The sequence below is a fragment of the Choloepus didactylus genome, chromosome 12 (genome assembly GCF_015220235.1).
Source record: "Choloepus didactylus isolate mChoDid1 chromosome 12, mChoDid1.pri, whole genome shotgun sequence".
Lineage (NCBI taxonomy): Eukaryota > Metazoa > Chordata > Mammalia > Pilosa > Megalonychidae > Choloepus > Choloepus didactylus.
Genome location: NC_051318.1, coordinates 100985218 through 101005616, shown reverse-complemented (window position 1 = coordinate 101005616; position 20399 = coordinate 100985218). Strand labels below are relative to the sequence as shown.

The 20399-nt window shown below is 45.3% G+C and overlaps 1 protein-coding gene across 1 annotated transcript in view; it reads left to right on the top strand.

The window, feature by feature from the left end:
- Positions 1–15670: 15670 nt before the first annotated feature.
- LOC119506934 (guanylate cyclase soluble subunit beta-2-like) overlaps positions 15671–20399 on the top strand; it is a 66773-nt gene continuing 62044 nt past the window's right edge. The window contains exon 1 of the mRNA XM_037799939.1: positions 15671–15738. The gene's annotated coding sequence lies outside the window, so the exon portion shown is untranslated. The remainder of the gene's footprint in view (positions 15739–20399) is intronic.

Sequence of the window (20399 nt, the reverse complement as noted above, 5' to 3'; positions counted from 1 at the left end):
GTTCTGGAGGTTTCTTTTGTTCTGTTGCTTATACTAACCCCAGTGTAACCAGAAATTTGAGTGAAAAATAACAGTTTGGGAGATTTGTTTTGTAAACCACATTAAAGTACTGCATCGTAACTCGTCATTGATCTTTCTTTTCCCCAAATGTGGCTCTTGTTTGAGGACCCAAATATGAAAGTTCATTGCTGGGGATAAACCCAGGATACAGGTCTCTTTACTCTGCTTCATATCAAGCTACATCTTATCACAGGTTGACCCTGACATTCTGGAGTGAAGACACTGTGTACATTTTGCTTTTTGAGATAAGAAAAAAAAATAAGCAAGGAGGGGAGGATGTTTGGAGTTCCGATTCTCTTTTAACATTGATTGCTTATGGGAAATGAAGCTGTGTTTTTTCCATTTTGCTTCATGTTTTGCATATTTTTGTCTTTGCCAAGACTATACACTGATGTGAAAATTCCATGCCTCGGAAACATAAGGCACTGACTTGACCTTTGAGATGATTTTAGGTCTTTGAAATTGGTGATAAACCCCAGGATCTGGACTCTGCCTGGTGAATCTTGAGACGGACCATCAGATCGGTGGCAACTCAATTCAGTAAAACCAACTGATTTGACTGATTTGTCCCCCTTTGAATGGATCAGATATACAACTGAATCAGCTGGCTGTTGGCGCACTGTGTTGGCAGCTCTAGCTTTCCCAGGACTATCTCAGTTTTGGTATGTGATAACCCACCTATTCCTGGGCAGAACCTCAAAAGAGAGGCTGTGAGTCCTTGGCATCTGGCTTTTTCTTTAGCCCCTGGTTTCTGGTGCCCACCACAAAGTGTTGTCTTCTCTCTCATTGAGGAAGTTGCAGTGGTGGTCTTCTGTTTGATTTGAATGGTGCATACACAGCCCTTTGCCTGGTTGCTATGCAGCCAGGAACATGGCTGCCATAGACGCAAAGCAGGGCTCTCTGGTACCCTGTCTAGAACACAGAGCCCAGGCAGGGTTGTTCCAATGGGAGACAGCAGCTCCTCATCACTAACAGCCTTTTTAAGGTGTATTAGTTTCCTGTTGTTGCTGTAACAAATCACCACAAACTTAGTGGCTTAACATAACACTAATTTATTCTCTTATAGTTCTGAAATCAGTTGCACTGGGTTAAAGTCAAAGTGTGGGCATGGCTGGATCCTTCTGGAAGCTATTGGGGAGAATCTGTTTCCTTTCCTTTTTCCAGCTTCTAGAGGCCACCTGCCATCAGCTCACATCCCCTTCCTCACATCATGCCAACCTCTTGCTTCCATCGTCCTATCTCGTTACTCACTCTGACCTCCTGCCTCCCTCTTATAAGGACCTCCTGTGATAACACTGGACCCATCCAGAAAATCCGAGATAATCTCCCATCTCAAGGTCCTTTACTTAATCACCTCTGCAAAGTCCCTTCTGCTGTGTAAGGAAATGTTCACAGGTTCCAGGGATTAGGATGTGGGCCATTATTCAACCAACCACATATAGTATCACGAACGTCCCAGCCCTTCTTAGGAAAGCAGAAGCCCAATGCCTACGGCCACCTCTGACTTAGCTGTCATTCCTGAACTTCTTTGGTTCTAGCTGCTGCCTCAAAATTTTGTTAAGGTGAAATCCTAGCAGGTTCTTATTGCATAAAGACTTCTCCATTATACAAAATTTCCAAGTGGAAAAATATGACACTCAACCCTATAAGAACAAGGAACGGAGAGCAGTTCTTAAATAGTGCCGCTGGTCAGGGGTGGATGTGTTCTTTCCGTCAACCCCGTAGTCTTTATTAAGCAACTGCTGTGTGCCAATCAACATGGTATGAGATGTGATTTCTGCCTTCTGCCAGATTCAAATGGGGAAGACAGGATGAGCCCTGATAAAAGAGTGCAGAACGCTTCCTGCCTCATTGAATGTCTCTACAACACGGGTTTCGTGAAGGAAGAGAACCCATTTAGCTTGATGCTCCAGGGAGGAACTTCATGGCAAAGGTGGAGCCTTGAAAGATAGATTTAGACTTCAGCAGAGGTTTGCTGAAGGCTGACATCCTGCAGTGGGGGCAGCATACAATCAGAGCAGTCACAACAAGTGTGGTGTTATAGGTCGAATTGTGTTCCCCAAAAAGATACGTAGAAATCCTAGCCCCCAGCACCTCAGGATGTGACTGGTAGTTTGGAGTTGTTATGTACCCAAGAAAAGGCCATGCTTTTCTAATCCATTCTAATCCATTTCAATTGAGATGTGACCCACCCCATTCAAGGTGGGTCTTAATCCTGTCACTAAAGTCCTTTCTGACATGAAAAAACACATAGAGAAGCTAAGACAAAAAATTCAGAGAAGTTTAGAGAAAAATCCACAGACAGAGAAGCCAGGAGCTGAAGCAACAAAACCTTGGAGAGAAGGACCAGCAGACATCGACATGTGACAGAGGAGGCCAAGCTCGGGGCAATTTGTCTTCAGAGAAGATATCATCCTGTTGATACCTTAATTGGGACATTTTGAAGCACCTAGAACTGTAAATTTGTAAGCTAATAAATCCCCAATTGTAAAAGCCAACCCGTTTCTGGTAATTGCATTTTGTCAGCTTTAGCAAACCAAAACAGTGACCTTATTTGGAAAGACAGTAATTGCAGATGGAACCAGTTAAATTAAGATGAAGTGATACTGGAGTAGAGCGAGTGTCCTTATAAGAAGAGGGAAAGAGACAGATAGGAAAGAAGACAGCCATGTGATGATGGAGACAGAAAGTGAAGTGCTGCAAACCAAGGAGCATCAAGGATTTGCTGGCAAAGGAAGAGGCCAGAAGGGATTCTTCCCTACAGACCGCAGAGCGAGCATGGCCCTGCTGACACTTTGATTTTGGACTTCTGGCCTCCAGAACTGTGACATGATACATTTCTGTTGTTTTAACCACCCAGTTTGTGGTATTTTGTTACAGCAGCAGACACTAAGACAGTAGAGGACAATGAGGTGGGACCCTTGGAAGGGCAGGGTTTATATTTCACAGCCACGGAAAGTCAGGTTGGGCAGATCGAGATACGTCAAAAGAGGGGTGTAGGACTGATCTGATGAGGGGGATGGAGAGTCAAGCCTTTATCAGGTCTTGAGCTAGACAGTGGTGAGATGAAAGCAGAATCTCCAGAAGGTGCAGGAGCGATATGGGGTGGTGGTGGAGGAAGCCTGGAGGCTGAGCCCTGGAACACTGGTGGGTTGAACTGGTCCGTGATGCCCACGATGTCCTCAGGTACGGAGACTCCCAGGGCCTTGCCCTGGTCCTGTCTGGCTCTTCACATCCCTTGGTTTCTGCATCTACTTTTGACATCTTTCCTTCTCAGAGCATGCTGTGCATCTGGCCAGAGTCGACTTCTATGGCAGCCCCTCTGCACAGTTCCTATGAGGTTCCCTCAGACCATACCTGTTTCCAGCTGCTCCTACCACCCTGCTCAAACCCCAGGTGCCCAAGACCTCCGGCTCCTTACCAACCCCCCAGGTCTGGTCAGCTGTCCTTGGAAGGGGCTGAGGGTGGGTGGTGGGGTGAGGGAATGTTTGAGCAGCTCTTTGTAAATCAGTTCACATAACCATTTCGGCCAACTTCATAGTCCACGGAAGATGCCAAAGCCTACCGGACATCCTTTTTGGGAGTTAACAATATTTTTCTATCTATTTCATTGTCATTTGACAAAGAATATTGAGCATGTACTGTGTCCTGACCCTGTGCCTGGGGATCTAGCAGGGAATAAACAGAGCCTCTCACTGGGCTCTCAGTCCAGTGGGAAACACTAACACTAATCAAAGGGCTGCACCAATACCTGTGAACTGGAACTGCGATCAGTGCCGTGCGGGAGGGCCATGGGGTCCCCAAGAGCTTGTCCAAGCAGAACCTGAGATAGTTGGGGTGGGGGCGAGGGCATTGGGGAGGGTTTTCTTGATCCCTTGTGGCTTCCGTTGTCAGGTTCAAATGTGCAGATGTCACCTGCTCTGAGAGGCCTTTCCTGGCCATTCCTTCTAAACCACCACTTCTCTTAATATCGTCTGTCTCAGTTCCCTAGAGCTGCTATAACAAAGCACCACAAACGAGCTGGCTTACAGCGACAGAAATGTGTTCTCTCACAGTCCTGGGGGTGAGAAGTCTGAAGTCAAGGTGTTAGCAGAGCTGGGTTCCCTCTGAAACCCGTGGGGGAAGCTCCTTCCTGGCCTCTTCTGGCTTCCAGTGTTAGCTGACAATCCTTGGTGCTCCATCTAGTAGATGCATCACTCCAGTCTCTGCCTTCACCCTCAGGTGGCTTCTCCCCGTGTCTGTCTATCTGTCCTCTTCTCGTGAAGACCTTGGTCATATTGGATTAAGTGCCCAGCCTACTCCAGCATGACCTCATCATCCCTTACCTAATTCCCATCTGCAATGACCCTGTTTCCAAATGAGGTCACATTTGGAAGTATGGGGTTAGGGCTTCAGCATATCAATTTGGAAGACACAATTCATTACACAGCTCTGCCATGCTTTTGTCTTCTTCATTGTGTTCACCATTATCTAACATAAGATTACACACACTCACACAGGCAAATTTGTCCGTGTCCCTGTCAGGCTGAAAGCTCCAAGAGGGCAGGGGCTCCATCTGCTGTTCACAGTTCTATCTAGAATGGTGCCTATGCCAATAAATATTTGTTGATTGACTGACTGACTGAGTCATTGTGTAAATTATGAAGTAACTAGGGCATCAAAATGTAAAGGGTTGGGGGCCATAGAGGAAGATGCCAGCTGAGTAATATCATGGGCTGTCTGGGTTGGAGGAAGAGTGGTACATTGGAGGGAGTTTAAAAAAGTCATTAATTTATTCACAAGACATTATCAAGCACCCATAGTTGCCAGGAACCATTCCAGAACCTGAGGGTAAAATGAAAAGACAAGATCCCCATCTTCAAAGTTTATATGGTTGCAGGCTGGGGGTATATAGGCAATAAGCATGAATAAATGAAGTATATACATTCATGCATATACAATAAAGTGTCAGTTAATGATATGAAGAAAAACTGAGGAAAGGATAAAGAATGGAGAGACAGGAGTTGGGATTGTTAGAGAAAGTCACTCTAAGGAGGTGTGACTTGAATAGAGACCTGAAAGAAGTGAGGGATTAAGTGACTAGGGGAAGAACAACTCAGGCTAAACAAGGAGCTAGTGCAAAGGCCCCGAGGGAGGCTGCATAAGGGGTCCTTGAGGACATGGAAAGGAATGTTCCAGGGAATTCTGGGAGGTTCTTTGCAGAATAGCAACACAATCCAATGCAGTTTTTAAAAGATGATTCTGGCTGTTGGGGGGATAGGGGTGGGATTTGACTGTAGGGGCAAAAGAAAATTTGGGAAACCCATTGGGCAAGAGATAGGGCTTGGACCAGGGTGGGAGAGGTGGAGGTGATTTGAGATGACTGGATTTAAGATAAATTCTGAAGTAGAACTTACAAGGATTTCATCTTTAGATATGATGACATGGGAGACTCCCAGGGCTTTGGTTGGGGCTACTAGGTGACTGGACATACCATTTACTGAGCTGCAAACAGAGGGGCAGATTGAAGGGAGGGAAACCAGGAGTTCTATTTTGGATGTGTTAACTTAGAGCTTTCTGTGGACTTCCAAGTAGAGCTGCAAATGGGGAGTGAGACAGTGTGTAGAGCTCAGGCAACTGGTTGGCACTCAAGGTATCAAGTGGGGAGCCCCAGTGTAGAGTTGGAATTTGGAGCCATGGGCCAAGATGAGGTTACCATAGTACTGGTGAGATCTAAAAGGAGACTAGGGCAGAGGACTGGGGCCCAGAACACCCCAACATTCAGAGGTAAGGAAGAAAGAAGCATGTGAGGTGTGAGGAAAAGCAGGCTAACGAACGAAGTGAAGAAAGCGCTTCAAGGTTGCGGTGGATGGAGCATAACTAGTGGGAAGGGATGTGGTGCTACAGGAGGCTGAGACCAGACCAGTGGGGCCACGAGAGAAAACCAGTCTTGGCTTTGATTCAAGATGGCGGTGACCACATCCACAAAGCTCACTGACACAACTCAAGAGACCCAGGTCCAGATTGCTTTGGGCTGTTCCTGAAACTCAAGGCCCTCTTGAGTGTAGTGGACCAGGGCTGCCCCAGGGAGCCCACAGAGTCCTCATTTGACGGCGGCACTCCTTTCTCTGGGTGGCTTCTGGCCCGCATGGAATAGGGTTGTGGGTGGGGAGTGGCTGTCTTTGCAAGTGGAAGGCAACATGGTGGGATTTCAACCCCCAGGCACCCCCTCTGCCAAGAACCCATATACAATAAGCAAGCTACACAATCTTACCCTGCAACCTCATGCTGACCCTGGAGCCAGGCTGTGTGAACTCAGGAAGGTGACTTAGGCTGCCCTGGCCTTATTTCTCTCAAGTGTGAATTGGGCATCATGATAACTGTTCTTAACTTGCAGTGCTATTGTGAAGATTAAATGAATTCATACTTGTTAAAGTACGTGGCATATAATAATTGTGAAAGAAAATAATTGCCATCACTTAGGCTATTCAAAAACGCTGCTGTATACCCTGAAAATATCCATCAATGTGAAATTTTAAAGAGGTTTTTGAGCATAACTGGAAGAAGTGCAGCCTCTTACAAAGTCTGTTTTGAAGAAGACATCGCTGAATGCGTGTGCTCCAGTTTGCTAATGCTGTCATCATGCAAAATACCAGAAATGGATTGGCTTTTATAAAGGGGGTTTATTTGATTACAAAGTTACAGTCTTGAGGCCATAAAGCATCCAAGGTAAGACATCAACAATCAGGTACCTTCACTGGAGAAAGGCTATTGGCATCTGGAAAACCTCTGTTAGCTGGGAAGGCACGTGGCTGGTGTCTGCTTGCTGCCCTGTTGCGTTTCAAGATGGGATTCTCCAAAATGTCAGTGTCAGCTTCCAATGGCCATCTTCAAAATGTGTCTCTCAGCTGCAGCTAGCTGTAAGCGCCTTCTGTCTGATCTTTTATAGGGCTCCAGTGAGCTAATCAAGGCCCACGCTGATTGGGTGGGGCCACACCTCCATGGAAATTATCCAATCAGAGTTATCATCTACAGTTGGGTGGGTTACATCTCCATGGAAACAACCTAATCCAAAGGTTCCAACTTAATCAACACTAACACATCTGCCCCTACAAGATTGCATTAAAGAATATGGCTTTTTTCCGGGGGACATTAAATATACAAACTGGCACACCACATGTGGTTAAGAGTGGGCTCTGCAGGCAGAGATCTGGCTTGAATCTGGCTACTCCCACACCTTCTGGAAGGCGTTGGACCCAACAGCCCTCAGCCTCGGTTTTCTCATTGGAAAAGGGGAGTAGTGCAAGTGTCTCCTTCTTGGGATTTTTGTGAGCACCTAATACGATATAATGCACATAAAGCACTTTGCGTAGTGTCTGTTCAGCACACATTAATTATTGCAATTGATATTATGATGGGCCCTTGGAAAACACCAGTATATAAGCTATAGCAGGTTGATTACAACATGACAATACTTCATTGTCATGCCTCGTCTGCATGCGTTCCCCAGACCATACCTGATTTTCTTATTTGCAGCTTTTCCAGCAATTATATGGAAGCAGAGATTAGGTTAAATTTGGGCATTGCTGAGTTTGATCATAAATGAGCCTATAAATGAACAGAGTGCCATAGCCGTTGCTTGGCTTCTAACCTTCAATTTTACCTTTTGTTTGTTTGATTGTTTTTTGTATGTAACATGTAAAAAGAGGCAAATTGTGCAATTCCTGTTTCAGGCCTTGGACTACCACTCCCAGAAGGGAACACCAGCCCAATTTTACAAGGAGAAGCAGAGGAAGGCCTTGCTCATGGTTAATGCAGACCTCGGTGGCAGCCCAGATGTAGGACTGGGACCAAAGTCCAGTCCTCTGAGCCATGGTCCTCCACCTGCTCAGGATTCGTGGACATTCAAAGCCACCGGCCACGGCCTCCCTTCCGTGGGGTTCCTGCCACAGCACCTGTTGCTATGCGCCCCTTTGGCCACATGGTGGCGCCTCACACCTAGCAATTCCGGTGTTCCCGCTTTAGTGTAACTGAAGATTGAAATTCAAACTTGAAGGGAAACCGCAGTACCCCTTATCTCTTCTCAAATCCACAAAGATATCACTGCCAGCGAGCCCGGGGTTCTTTTTGCTGGTCTCCTCAGTTCGAAGGGAAAAGCTGTGATTTGAAATCTGAGGGAGAGTTCCACACCCAGCCCGGGTGCAGCAGGCTTTCCCACAGCACTGCACTCTGCTCTGCAGACAAAGTAAACAGATGACAGAAAGTAGACTCACCTGGCTAGAGTTCTGACTTTCCTGGGAAAGGAGATTTTTCTGAAAATATCACCTGTCCCCTAAACAGGCCTCGGCTTCTTCCTAAAAAAAAAAAAAAAAAAGAAAGAAAGAAAAAGAAAAAAGAAAAGAAAGAAAGAAAGAGGTTAATACCAACCATTTTTATTCTTTTCTTGGGAGCCATGTGGGACTTGGGCCTGAGCTTGAATACCGGCTCTGCCACTAACTAGTTTTGGGACGTCAAGGAAGCTACCTGACTTCTCTGTACCTTGGTTTCCTCATCTCTAAGGGAGTTTATGATACTTGGACATATTTCAGAGGATTGTGGCCAAGAAGAATTGATATTAAGTGGAGCCAAATGAAATTGCCAATATGCAACAGTATCTGATACACCAAAACGGCTATTTCATGTGGTTCATCTGAAAAATTTAAGTGCTTTGAAAAGCACCATGCACGTTTCCATGTGCTAAAAACTTCCAAATATGAAAATATGCCTGAAATCAATCTGGTTCTTTATTGTGGCTATACCTTTAGCCAAATCATCCCTACCTCAAGCTATCTTTCACTGAAATATTAGTCCCACCAAGGGAGAAAATGAAAGCCAACACAGTACAACTTGTGAGTAAAGCTGAACTCTCTTTCGTCCCCTTTTCCACCACTGTCCAGGTCCTCCCCATCATCTTGTGCAGAACTGGCCTCTCAGAAGCCCCTCCATCAGCCTTGGACTGACACTGAAATTTCTCTCATTTTTGATGGTCACACATCAAAGCTTGTCTATTCTGTGTCACATTCCCTCTTGGCAAAACAGGTGAATACTAGCTAATCCACTTGGTCAAAAGGCATAGCCAATATTTTCATTTTAATGGGCACTTTCAAAGCCTTGGCCCAGGGAATGAGAATTTCAGCCACGTGGCAGGGCTGTGTGAAGTATTTTTGAGCAGAAGGGCCTTAGGTAGCCCAGCAGTTGGGCCACGTCCCGCCTCGTGGTCCTGGAGCAAATGCAGCTCCTTCCTCTGCTGCTTTAGGGGCTGGTAGGAAGCCTGCAGCCAACTCTGCCACCAGGAAGTCTGTCCCCACCAAGAGCAAGGCAGCTACATTCCCAGAAATGCAAAAACAAACAACCAGCCAGATAAAGGTTCTGTTTTATCAGAGAAGATTTTCTTCCCCTGATACTCTTTCCTTGCTCTCATTTCTTTCCTCAAACTCTGGTGACCTCACCACAGTATCTTACCCATCCTCCCTTGTCATAGGAGAAATAAGAGGTCTGTGTTTCTCATTGCTTTTTAGATACAGACCATTGGACAGGAGAAGCATCTTGTTCGGATCTCATTAGATATCATAGAATAGATATCAAATGAGGCTGTGATTACATACACTGGTGTCATTTGGGGAATGATGTCTGAGCTCTCCAGTTCACTAAACATGGATTTGAAATTAAGAAGCCAGACAAAAGAGAACACAGTGCATGATTCAATTTATAGGAAGTTCAAAAGACAGCAAAACTAATCTATAGTGATAGTTATCAGAAAGGTAGTTGTTGGGGTTGGGGTTGTCATTGACTGAGTAATGGATGAGAAAACTTTCTGCAATGATGAAAAGGTTCTATATTCTATATCTTCATTTGGGTGTGAGTTACACCCAAAACTCACAGAACTACGCACTTAATATAAAAAAAATGGCAGCCGAGAAAATTGTCCCTTGAAATAGCTAACACAATATAGGCAGGAAGGCCCATTATGTAATGGAAGAGAGAAGGGAATTTCCATATACTGAAAGATCTTCAATAGTCTGTCTAAGCAATTGAAAAATATATAATGCATCAGCCAATTTTCCAGACCGTTTCCAAATCTGGGAGCATTTGTCTTCATGCATGCACTGTTTCTGTCTTTTCAAATGTTTACAGAGTATTTACCAAAAGTAGGTAGTTGGGTGGCAGCGGTAATTAGGAAAGCTGGCAGCGAAAATTAACACATACCATAGAAGAGGGGTAATTGCCATATACAATATTATCATCAAATGGTCTTCACCAAGGAATCCAATTGGTTTGTACAAGCTCAACATCATTGTTATACGAAAGAGCCTCTCTCTCTTGTTATCCTGAGTACAGAACTTCCATGTCCCAGGAATGATATGCCATATGGTACTTAACATCAGAATCAGAATGAGCTTGTGCTTTTTGTGTGAGATGCTGAAATTTATTAGAAAATCAGAAAGCCTAATTTCCACCAAGTTTCTGGGACCTGCCATCTGCTGCATGAAAAAGAAAATGCAGATTTTTTTTTTTTAACCATTTACTTATTGTGAAATGTGGCAGTGCTGGGGTACGTGTTTAAAAAAGCAGAACTGGGGGAGGAAGGGGTGTCAGAGAGAGCCAGAGCAAGCCCACTTGGCAGGGGAAAAACAAGTGTCAGCTGAATGATGGCAAAGCCTTTGGAAGCATAATTATGGAAATCACCTATTCCAGAGCCTATTTTTCTCCCCCTCTGACCACATGCTCCTCCAACATAGGAATAGTACATGGAGAGTTTAGCTTTTGAGAATTAGCAAAGCCCCCATTTCAGAAAGAAGAGGAAGCTTAAATAAGTACTAGTGGCTCGGAATTTTGGTCTCTGTCCAGAGAAGGTGGTGCAAATAAGACTAAGGGTAAAAACAGGGGAGTCAGAAAAGGTTTACTGGGTGGAGGGGCAAGGAAAACTTTCAGAAGGGAGCTACAGAAAGATGAAAGGAAGGAAGAGAGTAGGATCTGAACAGGGCAGGGTGGGGGGAGGAAGGAGTGCCTATTAAAGAAGGAGAAACTCTTGCAACAAATTATTTGGAATTTTGCTGTTTGTGCTGGGAATGCAAAGATAAAGACACTGAAACATTTTCAGGGGGGCATGTCAGATGTCTGACATCTGGACGTCCATTTCAGTGGGATGGCCTTGGTCTCTGGCATTATTAGGTTCACAGATGCTCCCTTAATCCTGAAACACATCCATACATGCTTTATACCTCTGCAGAGCACTGCCGCCTGGAGGGCTTACAGGGACCCTTGGATTTTATAGTATTTATTTATTGTTACTCCTGTTTTCACTCTCAAACTTGCATGTCTGTTGGAACGACTGCAGGCAATGTGCATTGGACCTGGTCAGCGGTGGGATTTCTCATCTCTGACAGCCAGCAATACTCAAGAAATGGACTGGTGGGAAGCAGCCTACCACAGCCTGCAAGAAATGGCAAGGGGATGAAGGATCAAGCTGCACGGCACCAGGGAATGTCCCATTACATCATTATAGGGTCAAATTCTGGTCAAGGCACGCCATTTGGGATCACATCCAAGGAGGCTGAATTACAGAACTCTTAATAGGCAATGTCATCTACAAGGCAGTCTGCCCGCAGGCGCCAAGAAGCATCCCCAAAGTCAAGCTGAGACCCTGGGCATGCCCGGGGACCGAAAGCCCCAGCACCCGGCTTGAGCGTCTGCACTCCCCAAGGCGCCACCACGGTGCATCGCAATCATCGGTCAGATGAAAGAATGAGGCTGTGCAAAAGCGTTTTAGGTTTCAGGAATCCTGGCCTCCCGGCTAAACCGATCTAGGAAAGGATGCTTTCAAGAGTCTCCGAGCAGGAGACCAGCAGAGTGTGTGAGTTTGCAGCTAGTGGGAATAAAGACATATCAAAGAGAGATCGTAAGGTCCAGCACCATCAGGATGCGAAAACCAGCGAAGGGTGGGTAAGGGCCCCCCAGATTTTCCGGCTGCTCTCCCCGGAGAGTCGGCATTGGAGGTGTGCACCCCTAGGACGCCAGGCAGCAGGCCCCCATCACGCGTCCACACTTTTTTTGCTGCCTTGGCCACTGGGGACTTAACAGTTTGCTCTTTGCTTGGCGTCCAGTGCTTAGCTCCTCATTTCCCTGAGGGCGGCCCAGGCCCCTACAAGACTGGTTCTGGAGAAGCTGCGCTGCTCTTGGGTGCCCAGGTGCTGGCGGGAGGATCCGGGAGCGCACGGGACGGCTGCAGCCTCAGCATGGTAAGCAGCTCTCCACATGGGCTCCCCAAACTCCCCTCAGCTCCCCTGCATTGAGCACTGATTGCTCACAACGTATCTTAGCTAAGAAGAAGGGCTTCCATTTCCTGAGCACCTACTATGTGCTGAGTGCCTCATGCCTGTTACCTCATTTACTCCTCCCTGCAAGCCTGTGAGGGAGGGTCCGTTCTTGTCCCCGTTTTCCAGACTAGACCACAGAAGACGGGGAGCTTTGGTGACCCACCAGGGTCACACATGCAGTCTGACTTCCAGAATCATCCCTCCCTAACCCCAACCACCAACCTCCTGGCTGAGTGCTGCTGTTTCCACTTTCACTCATGAGCAGAGTGGGATCAGAGAGGTTAGGTAACTTGCCCAAAGTGGCACAGTGATAAGGCACGGAGATGGAAACCCATCTGGTTCCAAAACCAACGCTCTTTCCTCTAAGCTGCATCCCCTTCCTGGGCTCACTGATGCTGAATTAGGGAATAGATTCCCCACTCCCCATTCCCCAGCCAACAGAGGGCATGCCCGGGGAAGGGATTGGTTGGGGAATGGGGAAGTGTGTCTTTACAGAAAGATTTAACTAAAGCTCAACAGTTTGGGGCCTTTTTTTTTTTTTTTTTTCCTTAAGAAACAATTTGCTTCTTTTGAGCCCTGATGTTTCTCAGGGATGTCTTGCTGCAAGGAATTAAATTATAGGCATAAGAAGCTTAAAACCTCCAGATTGTTCCGATGCCAGATAAACCCTGAAACTTAGAGGTATCAGTCTCTCCCAGACCACCGACAAGTCGCATTCCTCTGCTCCATAATTTCGACACCCCTTTTCAACATGAAGAAGGTAGAATGGTCATTGCCCAAATATCCCTGAAGACTGAGAGAATGAGCAACTGAGAAGGAGGAGTTGTAACAGAGAAGTTAGGATTTAACAAATGATTATGACTATTGAATCATCATATAGATATTTCTTTTTAGTTTCTGGTGTATTAGAACAGCCAGAAGGAAATACCTGAAATTGTGGAACCATAACCCATACTATACTTTGAAATTTGCTCTATAATTACCTGTTAAACTGTACTTTGAAATTTATCACTTTTCTGTATTTATGCTATATGTCACAATCAAAAATGTTAAAAAAAAAACAAAAACTTATAGGCATAGCCACTACCCAAGCAGCCTCTGGAAGATTTAGGCACCACCAAGCTAGCGGGAGTCCATGTCTGCTTGATGACTTCACTAGATAGTTCCAGAGTGACAGAGAACTTGATCCTGGTTTGTAGCCTCTTGCCCATTCCAGCCAGGCTCTCAAGTATATAAAGAATGTGTCTCTGATGGAAAAATGTCCGGTAACCTGGTACGTGAGAAGCAAATTGAAAAGCCCTGGGCTTAAGCTGGCTAAATTATGGGGGCTCAGCCTAAATTATGTTGCCCCCTTCTGCTCTCTCCGGAGGCAGAGACGCTCCCTGATCTCAGTGAGCAGGAGAAGGGCATACTTTTGGGGGAGCAGAGGATAAGGTGTCTCTCTATTGGCCTATGTGCTCGGGGAGCCTTAATGGATTAGCGGTGCCACCAGCTTGGGGATTGGTGACCTCCAAAGACCAAGTGTTGGGCTCCAGGTCCCACTGACCCTCAGTCCACAGCCCGAGGGACACTCTCCCAGGGCAGTGGGGACACCAGCAGACTGCAGTCCCTCATGCCTTAGTGTCCTCTTTACAAATGAGGAGAGGGGCCCCTTCACTCAGCACCGTGTAGTGGGCCTGACGTTCTCGTCTTGCCAAAATGGGGTAAGAAATCAATATCTTTGGCAACACTGTTGATTTTCAATCACACTGTCTTGGCACTTTGGTCAGTATATTAATGAATTACATCTACTTCCTGACCCCGAGGAGCTTGTAATTTGAAAAGAAAGGGAAGTACATATATATACACGTGTGTATGAACAGGCATGTATGTAGTACGTATGTGTGAATCTCTGAGTGTGTGCATACATATGGGTGTGTGGAAATAGATGTGTGTGTATTTTAACAAAACGCACATGCTGACGAGAGCGCTCTGGGACTGCAGGGACGCTGGCTGGTGTTGGGCTGAGCGGAGTGGAAACAGTTCCTCAGTCAAGCAGCATTTGTAGCCGAGACTCGCCGTAGCTGTCTCAGTGAAAGGGGAAGGAGTATGCGAGAAACGGGGTGTCTCTGGGGAGCGGTGGGGAGGCATTTTGGGTGAGCCTGAGGCCGCAGGAGTAGACCATCATGGAAACAAAAATTGGGACACCCCCTAGAGAGTGCTTTGAGCGCCAGATTAGGGTTTGGTCTTGTAAATGGGTCATGCATGGAAGAGTTGGGGGGCAGAGGGCAGGGGATGGGGCGGCAGGGAAAGATGGAGCGAGGGCGGAGGCGACTTTATGGTGGGGAACTGGAAATTCAGCCAGGCGGGACTTACCTTCTGTCCCCAGAAAAGAGATGCCACGGTTTAGCCCACTCTCCTTCCCGTCAGCTCTGGGCTCTTTGTCTTTAAGAGATCCCCATAAGTGAAAATCCAAACTTATAAGATAAATCTTGAGACTGGTATTGGTGGGACAAAAGGATTCTTCGTTCTATGAAGACATCTGTCTATGATGTACTTTCAAGTAGAATTCAATCTGCTACCAGCTCTTAGAGTGGGAGCTCCTTACACTGTCCCCCCACCGCGCCCCATGTGGTGGAAAGTGGGGTGACCTGTGGGGCTCACCGCCCCTCACTAAGCACAAGCATTTTGGAGACTTTCTTTGCTTTTTTAATTTTTTTTTTTCCCTGATGGAGGAAAGAAAAGAAAGATCATGGATTATGTAGCAGACCCCGTAGAAAGTTCTTTCTACTAACCCCAGTCCTGTTTGTTGTTTTTATTGGCTTTTTCCCTCCACTCTGTGTCCTCCTCCACACCCACACTCGTACCTGGGGTATGTTTTTATGAAGAAGAGAAGTTCTGTCTTCTCACTTGCCTTTTTGGAGCTGACACCCCCACCTCTGACACCCCTGTTTGCCACTGTTGCGTTTTTGAGCCCTTCGCTCTGACCAAGTCAATTTCCTGTTCCTAAGGGGATGACAACAAACACTAAGCATTTTCAGTAACCTCTTCTAATTAGAATCTGATCTCAGATTTAGCTCATATGTTTTCTCTAAAGAACCACCCCCCCCAGTGGTGGGCTGCAAGGTTTGCACAGTTATTAAAAAGCAAACACCAGAAGTCAAGAAAAGGTATCATTAGCATCCCCAGTGGGTTTCATTGCACTTTTCCTACAAGAGACCGTCAAGATGTCTAAGGCCAGGGATTTCATGCCTCATTATGCATTTTCCCCCTCTTGTTTTGTTTTCCAGTATGGATTTATCAATACCTGTTTGCAGTCGCTTGTGATAGAGAAATTTGGAGAAGCAACGTGGGAAAAATTGAAGTAAGTGTATTCAAAGAAGGATGTGTTCTGGTGCAAACAATAAAGCCAGAGAACCGGTTTTTAGTGATGTTTAAATTAAACCGGTTAGATGAGTAGACCCATTGTAATATGGAGCTGGTTCTCAAAGAGATTCACTTATTAGGGACATCATGGAAATACTTAAATATAGCAAATAGATACAGAAAAACACCTACTATCCCATACTTGTCTTTAACTCCTAAATTCCTAAATCCTACCAGCCCTGATTCCTAAAACCAGTCTTAAAACAGGGTCCCCATGTGTACTGGCACTATTTTATTTTTTATCTCTTGGGAGAATTTGACCTTTGTAATCACAGAAGAGAAAGTGTCTACATTATTTCCTTTGATGTAGAGGGAGCTGCTGAAATCCCACGAAAGACGAGGCGTCCCCTTTAAGGGTGGCTGGAATCCCTTAGCAATGTAACCCATTCTTTAGTTGATTATTATAGTTGTCCCTCTCTCCCTCATCCAGTCAATGCTTATCACTGACATTTGTATCTCCAGACTCTGCCTGATTCCTGGAATCTTGAGTGATGTTTCTGCTTTCTTGGAGGCTCCCAGCCTTAGGATGTTAGAGTTTGGAACTGAAAGTGTCCTGGTGCTATAAAGAGAGAGGAACAAAAAAATATGGAAAAATGACTGGCTTCCTCGGTTAATCAATTACATGCAAATTAAAACAATTCGGCAAGGCTTTGCCTGCTACATCTCCAAAAAAAAATTTAAATGATAATAACCAATTCTGGTTAAGATGCAGCAAAAAGGGATAATTGCCGATGGCATTGTAAATCAGGGCAGCCCTTTTGGAAAGCAATTTGACAACATGTAGCAAAAGCTATGAAAATGATCATATCCTTTGAACCAGTAATTTATAGGCTTATATATGCACAAAGATGTCTAATGCAGCCTTATTTATAAATAATAAAAGAAAAAAGTAAGCCTTTAATGTCTACCAACAAATGGAATATTTAAAGAAATATCTGATTGCCAAGATCATGAAGCAACCTGCAGAATTTTATGACAATATTTAGTATTTTTAAAAACGAGGGTGCAAAATTGTATAGCTACTATGTAAATCACACACAGGCCAAACTAATAATTAATAGTTGTTGAATAGTAAGGATGAAATGTATTTTATATATTCTATATTGTTTATGTTGCTTTTGTAATGTAAGAACAACTTAAAACGCTTAGTGCAAAACTTTTCTCTTCCCCTCCTATCCCCATTTTACAACTAAATACAGTCAGTTCTCATTCTTCTTAGAAGTTAGATTATAAAGTCACAGTGAACATTGAATTAGCAAATATGGAACCATTGCTTCTAGGAGAAACTCAGGATTAAATTCCCTGCAAGCCTCTGGTCACAACATTTTTAACAACCAATCCATACATAAACTTGTTTTATGTGTATTTCTGTTTTAAGACATCTTATTTAATATGTATTGTTGCTTCATTAACCTTGAGCTCATGGCCAACAGCATTCAAACTCATGTCTGAGTGAAATTTATCTCACATGTGTACTTTCTCTGCAAAACACACCACAGCTTTCTTGCACTTCTAGGCACTAGACAGTGCTTCAGCACTACATTTGAGAGCAAAATCAACAGAAAAAGCACAAAAATGTGAAAAATGCAGCACCAAGTGTACCACGTGAAGCACACTTGTTGCAATGTGAGAGCTGAAACAAGAAGGCAGAGCATTGCCTAGTTCCAGCTCAGCTGGGAACATGCAAGCCGTTGACTCAAGCTTTTGCTACCCTGTGCATGTCCACCAATGACCGTGAAAGTGCTGCAAGTACTACTTTGGGGGTTACCAATAAATTTTAGCAACTGGGCGACTTCACACATTTGGAGGCCACTGATAAGGATCAGCTGTAACGAGAGCTGAGACTGCACTTGACTTGCCTACAGTGGCACCGCCCCACTTTTGGGAAGCCCACTGCCCACGCAGATGCTGCCCCCCACCCCCTTACTCTAGGGAAATGTGGTCCAGGGGCCATTGCCTCAGCCTCTCTGGGGTGATTTGCTTAAGCACCACAAGTTTGGGTGGGAACTAGGAGCTCTGGTCTCACAGAGGTCAAGAACACTCATTTCCAATGATTTCAAGTAGGAACACTGAGTAATTATGATCAGAGAATCATGTAGCTCAAATCTCCTCATTTTACATTTAAGAAAACTGAGGCCCAGAGAGGTTGAGTGATTTGCCCAAGACTGTACAGTAAGTGAGCAACAGGGCCAGGATACAAGGTCAGTATCTTAAAGTGCTCCTTTGCAACCCTCTCAGCTGCCTTATGGGGAGAAGCATTTGAAGACTCTGAGACTATTGTTTTATTAATGGCCATTATATTGTAAAGGGTAAACTCAGTAAGAAGAAAGAGATGAAGTCTTGTAATAAGTATTTATTTTTGCAGGCACCTTCTATAATTATCTAATTAAAGCCTAATCAGAACCCTACAAGGCAGTTTACTGTCTCATTTCACTGAGGAGAAAACTGAGTCCCAGAGAGGAACTTTGCTGAGGTCCCACACAGCTAAATAACAGAGCTGAGCATTGAACCTGGGTCTGGGATGGCAGAGCTCCTCTTTCCAGCATGCTGCCTGGGGGAAAAGGGTGACAGGCAACAGGAGTGAATTTCCACTAACATCAAGTCTCTGGGTAAAAAAGGGGGGGCTGTTTCTCTTTAAACACATATTTGTGCCCTCCTATAGTATGTCTAGTACTGTGAAAACCATTGGGAGATTAAAGACCCAAGCAAGCAATTTTGCCTGGATGGGTTTATAATATGTGGAAACGTCACAAATACGGGAAATTGGGTGTGGAAGGCCCATGTCAGCCAGGAAGCTGGAACCCTTTGCTCTGTCTCCTTAGGAGGAGGCGGAAGGAGCCAAGGGGAGCTCAGGCAGGCTGTAGGTTGAGGCTTCTGGGGTGGGGAGGAGAACCAACTTGGGAAATCGGACATGTACGCCTTTGTGCTCCTTTTCCCTTGAAGTCACCGAACACAATTGCAAGTCCCAAGGAAGCCATGACTGACTTCAGCATGGGTTTTGCAGCCACAGTGCTTGGGGTGAAAGTTCATCTGCACCTCTTACAGCCAGCCTGACCCTGGTCAAGTTACTTAACCACTCCGTGACCGGGTTTTACATCATAAAATGAAGACCATGAAAGTGGCTAACATTGTGGGGGGTTTTGCCAGCATTGGATGAGATAAGACAAATAAGGCTCTTAGAAACATGCCTGGCCCAGGGTGAGCAATCCACACGTTTCAGCTGCTGCAGTGGACAGTGGGGCGCTCTATCTGCCTCTCAGACACAAAGGTGGTCCTTGGATGAGTGGGGAGGGAGAGTTGGGTGCCTGTCCTCCAGGATCGAGGAGAAGATGAATGGAATAGTGGACCCCAAAGTGCACAGTGAGTCCTCAGTAAGTGTTTGTTTTCTCTCTGTCTGCATTTGTTTCTCCCACTCCAAAATACAGGTGCAACATTAGGACTTAGATTCAGTTTTACATTAATAGGAGTGACTGCTGTTGGTCAGATAAATTCATCTTCCATCTCGAAGAAGCAGCTGGTCTCCAAGGCCTCCCCAGCTCCTGGAGGAGACCTACTGCAGCCACTGCTCCTTTAGCTCCTGAAATCAGCGATCTTGATGGCTGTGCTCTGCCTTCCCTCTTCTCTCCAGCCGGGTCTCCCTGACACCCGGTGTCATTGTCTAGCCCTGCCTCTAGGAACACTCTTGAACACTAGTGACACGCCCCACGAGAGGGATGGGTTGGCTTTTGTTGATTGGCTTTTGTCTCCTAAATCTCATACCGTCTGAACTCCTGGTTACAACCCTCAGCCTCAGCTCACCTGGTGGCTTAGAAGATTCTCGCCTGCCTGGGAGAGAGGGGAGGGCTCCGGGAATAACTGGAAGTCACCCGAAATAACAGGAGCATTCAGACAGGGGCGGAGGTAAAACAGCAACCTGGTTAGTGCTCTTTAAAAGAAGGCCTCTTGCCCTCCCCTGAATTATGCAGCAGATATATAGCATACCTAGCTACGTGAATTCTGATTGGTTGAGACATTCAAATCCAAGGAGAAAATAGCAGCTTTCCATGTGTAAGTAGATGGAGGAAGCGTCTTCCTTTTTGGATCTTGGCAGCGACTTTGCTGAACAGTAGGGATGGATTATCTTCTCTTCCTGCCAATGGAAGGACAGTTCTCATAGCATTCCCAAACTAACCGGAAGCCTTGAAGTCCACCTGAACTCCAAGATGATGAGGGACATTTGAATGAAGGGTGGAAAAGAGTGCAAGGGGATCAGAGACATATCCAGAAACAGAGAATCCAGCAAGATCTAAGTCTGTGTCACCAGGTTTTATATCTTTAATCTTAAAGTACCAATTCCCTACTTAATAGAGTCTCAAAGGATATGTTTGAGAGCAAGGGACACTTCTGTGACTGATTGAAATGCATCCTTAAACCCAAAGCAAAGCCTATCCAACAAGCCCAATCGCCTATGAAAATTACATCATATTAGAAATCATTAAAAAAAACTGTAGTGCACAAAACTCGACTTATAAAACACAAATTAAGGCAAGATTATTTGCTATGCAAAAGGCTTTGCTTCAGGCTACATTTAAATAACAAATTTCCTGGTGCTTTTACAAG